Here is a 5,299-nt window from a genome sequence, read left to right on the forward strand (position 1 = left end):
ATGTTGAGTTTTAAGCCAGGTTTTTCACTCTCCTCTTTCCCTTTCTTCAAGAGGATCTTTAGATCCTCTTCGCTTTCTGCCATAAGGGTGGTGTCATCTACATATGACATTGCCAGAGAAGGCAATGGCAACCCACTCCAGTACTCTTGCCTGGAAAATCCCATGGATGGAGGAGCCTGGCAGGCTGCAGTCCATGGGGTCACTACGAGTCGGACACGACTGAGTGACTTCACTTTTACTTTTCACATTGATGCATTGGAGAAGGAAATGGCAACCCACTCCAGTGTTCTTGCCTGGAGAATCCCAGGGATCGCGGAGCCTGGTGGGCTGCCGTCTATGGGGTTGCACAGAGTTGGACACGACTGAAGTGACTTAGCAGCTGCACCTTGGGCTTCCTGTGAAACTTTGCAGGATGACACCTTTAACATTCTTTTGCTCTTAAGATCCTTAAAGGAATCTGAGGCACCACCTTAAGTCTTTCCAGGGTCTTACACTTACAGTCTACAGGTTTTACCTTTAGACCATGTTTTCCTGGCAGCACCCTTGATTTGATCTCAGCCCAGAAGCCATTTCTGTCCTTTAGCATCATGTGACAATTGGGTACGTGGAGATGCTGTAAAGGGGACACAGTATTGAACCCAGTGAGTCCTGGTTCCTTTATATTGAATAATACTTTTTAATTTTTCTTAGGCTTCCCAGGTGGCTCAGATGGTAAAGTGTCTGCCTGCAAAGCAGGAGACCTGGGTTCAATCCTGGGGTCAGGAAGATCCCCTGGAGAAGGAAATGGCAACCCACTCTTGCCTGGAAAATGCCATGGGCGGAGGAGCCTGGTAGGCAACAGTCCATGGGGTAGCAAAGAGTCGGACACGACTGAGTGACTTCACTGTCACTTTCTTTTTAAATTTTTCTGATAGGTTATCCCTCTCATTGGTTTACTTTCAGCTGCTTCATGGCAAGAGTCTCTGCCCCCCATGTTTCAGTGTCAGTTTCTTCTCTTGCCTAGAAGCTGACACCGGCAGCATCTTCAAGGACCATCAGGCTTCTGTGTACAATGTCATGAAGCCCATTGGGTTTTCATTTCTTTCTCTGCATCCATTCGAGTGCCACTTACCTCCGGCTTCAAAGGCATTCTCACATGTTTCAGGTCTTTTTTAATTGCAGTACCTCATTTGGGGGCATCACCGACTTGATGGACACAAGTTTGAGCAAGCTCTGGGAGTTGATGGTGGACAGGGAAGCCTGGTGTGCTGCAGTCCATGGGGTCACAAAGAGTCAGATTTGACTGAGCGACTAAACTGAACCTCATTTTTAATATCAGTATCTGTGCCAGTTATTTATTGTTAACAAATTGCATTAGAAACCACCTCAAAGCCTAGTGACTCAAAACAGCATTTCCTTTGTTCACAAGTCTGCGTTGGGGCAAGTCTCAGTGAGTGAGCCCAGCTCATTTCTTCTCCAGTCGCATCAGCCAGGATGTCGTGAAGGTGGGGACCAGTCATCTGAAGACTTGTTCATGCACACGTCTGACAGTTAGAGCTGGCTTTTGGAAGGGACATTAGGTGGGGTGGTCAGTGGGGACACTGACATGTGCTCAGTATGTGGCCTTGCTTCTTCACAGCATGTTGCCTGATTCTAAGAGTTGGCTTCCCCACAGAGCAAAATTCAGAAGCTATTTAGCTTTAAAACTCACACAGCAGTTTCCCCAGACTCTGTCTAGGAGGAATCAGTTACTAGGACTAGCACATACTTGAGGAGAGGGAATTTCATGAGCAAAGTGTCAAAGAATTTGTAGACATGTTTGAAAACCACCAGCTCCACTCACGTTGACTTAAAAAGTAATCATTCTGTCTCAAGGAAAGTTCTTTCCAACTCACTGTCACTGATAGTCCAGGAAACAGTTTTTGTTTCCTTTGTCTCGTATGTTCTCTTAATCTGTGGAAAGTAACAAAGGGTTAGAAGAATGAGGCATTTTTTGTTGTTGTTCAGAAAAATGTATGGATCATCCCACTAAACTCTTAGGAGATGGGATTTCTTTAACCCTGTGAATCATTTTTCTTTGGAATGCAATTCAAATTAGCAAAAACTGTTTGTAGTTCAGAAAAAGGCTTATTGGATTAGAATCCATATTTAGTCCTTAGAGTCTTATTTTCACAATCTTCTTTTGGGAGGCATTTATTAACTCAGCCCTAGATAACTCAATACATGATACCTCAAACTTCTTTAAAAACCGTGGGACAAGCTGCGGGAAGGAGTAAGAGACATTCTACTAAGAGGTGACTTGTAGTCATTCTATGGAGGAAAGATAGAAAAGTATTACTGTAGAACAGTAAAAGAGTGTCAAATCAAGTGCAAATGTTTTTAGACTAAGATGATAGTGAAGAATATATTTTGTGACTCTTGGTGGTTTGAACTTCTTTCTTGATTCTTTGAGTTATTCCAGGTCCTACATTCTACAATACAGATACCATCGTATGTATTTGATCCTCGGTTTGAGTTAGGCGGTACTCAGTCCACTTCCCTCAGAACCAAATGGTATTGTTTTCTTCTTGCAGATTGATCATCTTCCAGCAGAGCTAGAAACTGCATGTTCACAATGTCTGCACCTGGATGCAAAAAATCGAGTTCTTCAACAGGAGTTATTATCAATGAAAGGATGGCAGAGGAAATGTGAGCAACTAGAGAAAGAGAACAAGAAGTTGGAGCAAGAGGTAGTGAAACTCAAAACTCATACAGAACTGAATATGGTAGAACACACTCAAGTTGAGCAGTATAAAATCAACTTGAGATTGAAGAAAGAGCAAGACAGGATCTCGTAGAGAAATTAAAAGAAGTCAACCTATTTTTTCAGCTTAATTTGTTGATCTGTCATGTACTTGAATTCACCTCACTGTAAATTACATTTTAGATGTATCAGCTTATATGTTTCCTCTACTTCCCTTAGAGCAGTGTGTTTTGTAGATTTCTGGAAGGAAGGGGGCACTTGTTTCTCCTTGTAAATATTTCAGTTTCCATCACAGTTATCAGTAAATTGATCTTTCAGAATGCTTCTCACTAGAGAATCCTTTTACTTATAAGACCAATTGGTATAAAACAAGACTATGAGGATGAAAAAAAATATGTGGTTTAGAACTGGTACCATCCTCTTGGCATTATTCTTAAGTTGTCTTGTTCAATTTCTAAATTTTCACTTCATCCTCTTAGTCTTTGAATTGTCCAGTTCCTTAAGTACTACTATAACATTGATTCCACATTAATTTTATAATTCAGATTTAATTCATGTCACATTGACGATGATTATTTTAAAGTTCCACTTTTCTTATTTTCACGTTTAAAAGCGCTCTCTGAATTACTGACTCAAAACTAAATGGGACAAATAATTCTATTTGTCCCATAATAATTATATTCATAATATAATTATAATAATAATTATATTCAGGTTATAATCATTAAAAATGTATCTTTTAAAATTTGACTTAGATACGAGCAGCATCTCAAGAAAACTTACAGCAGGTCCAAGAGGAGGATATTGCTTCTATAAGAAGTCAGATGGAACTCAGATTTAAAGACTTGGAATCTGAACTCTCCAAGATGAAAACTTTTCAAGATTCTAATAAAGCAGAGTTGGAAAAATATAAGCAACTCTACCTAGAGGAACTAAAAGTTAAAAAGGCATTGGAAAAAAGACTAGACAAGTAAGTCAAAACCCAGAATCACAGAAAATAAACTTTAGTCCATTAACTTCTCTCTGAAGCCTAATTTTTATAGAGCCAGGTTCCTGAGGTTAGTAGGAAGTGAAGGCTAACTGATAGTCACTGCCTGAGGGCGCCCTAAGAAAAATGAGTGATAGGGTATCCTTGTACGTTTCCCTACACTAAGTAAAAGCAGGCTTGTGAAATAGGGGAATTCACACAGGGGTGAAAGGCCGGGTAATTCACAGAGTGGCTGAAGCTAGCATGGTGACCTGACTGAGGGGCGTGTGGAGGCTGGAGAGGGCAGATCCCACCTGCAGTGCCGACTCCAGGTTTCTGAAAGCAGAGCGCCCCTAGGACGCCTTTCATAAGCCAAAGAGCAGACAGCAAAGGAGCAGGCACCCGAGGACGGGCTCTGCTAGTCGATGCCCACACTGAACATGCACAAGGGAAGCGCAGCTGCTCCCGGACAAGGCTCGGGGCTGTGGCGACTTGATGCTGGGATGTGGGGGCGGCTTCTGGAGAAGGAGCTCGGTGGGGCCGGTCTCCCTGCTTGGGAGCGCGATGCCTTCACTGTGAAAACATACACTGAACGCTGCTTAGAGCTTTTGCCTTTTTAAATGAAACCAAAAATTCTCTTCAGATTTTTTTTTTATTATGAAATATAGCTGCTGATGTAGGCCCTTGGTAGAAGTGAAGTAACAGAAAATGAACTTTGGAAAAGCAGGGGATACTTGTCATTATTCCTGGGGCTGTTTTAGCCCTTTTGTCACCCACTGACTTTCTCATCCTCCCTCGAGATTGTGGCTCTAGGTGATTCCTCAGAGCCAAATGCTTAATTTCTCCGAGGTCATGAGAGAAACGTATGTGCAAGGGTGGTGAAAGGAAGCACTTGAACGTGGCTTGGTGGGATGGGGTGTTTCTTCATCCCTGAACTGTTTCCTGGAGGCAGGTGTGTCCCAGAGGCAGCAGGTGTCACTGTGAGGCCACCTCCCTTTCTCTCCTCTCCCAACTGTGACTTGTTACTTGAGGAGCTCCAGACACATGTGTACTTCTTTAGAGCAAGGTTACAGCTATCATTGTTTACAAAAGGTCTGCTCTGTGTTTCCGGCGTTCAAACGGCTTAATGGGACATTCCATTTACTATATGGCAACTTAACAAATGCAAGTCATTTAGGGAAGCGTGAATGAAATTGGTGTTTTCCACCTTCCCCAGGACTAATGAGAGGCTGGCAGAGACGAGCACCAAACTCGAGGTGGAGAAACAGCAGAACAAGTCTTTACTGAGCACTCTCACCACGAGGCCACTCCTGGAGCGCCCTGGCATTGGAAATTTCAATAATACTCTAATTTTCAATTCAAATCTTTGTCCAAGAGCAAACCTAGAGTCTTCTACCTCAGTTCCACTCACTTCAAATAGCAGCATGATGACTTACTTGCTCAAGGTTAGTTCTAATATCTTTTTTTCCTTGGGTTTCAGATTTCTTATATGATTGATTCTTGGTTTTAATCTGAACTTCTGAGTTGTTTATTTGACTTACGCACACTAAGTAAAAGCCATAATTAATGAACATTTTGATTGTCTTTCCCCTAGATTTCTCGATTTTAGA

At 42.2% G+C, this 5,299-nt stretch overlaps 1 long non-coding RNA gene across 1 annotated transcript; it reads left to right on the top strand.

The window, feature by feature from the left end:
• The first annotated feature begins 1,235 nt into the window (after positions 1 to 1,235).
• On the top strand, positions 1,236 to 5,288 carry LOC105000968. Its single transcript, XR_826809.1, has 3 exons — positions 1,236 to 2,708; positions 3,478 to 3,692; positions 4,906 to 5,288. It is a non-coding gene; the product is annotated as an uncharacterized LOC105000968 (long non-coding RNA).
• Positions 5,289 to 5,299: the final 11 nt, after the last annotated feature.

Source organism: Bison bison, unplaced genomic scaffold (assembly GCF_000754665.1).
Source record: "Bison bison bison isolate TAMUID 2011002044 unplaced genomic scaffold, Bison_UMD1.0 scf7180017570664, whole genome shotgun sequence".
Taxonomy (NCBI): domain Eukaryota; kingdom Metazoa; phylum Chordata; class Mammalia; order Artiodactyla; family Bovidae; genus Bison; species Bison bison.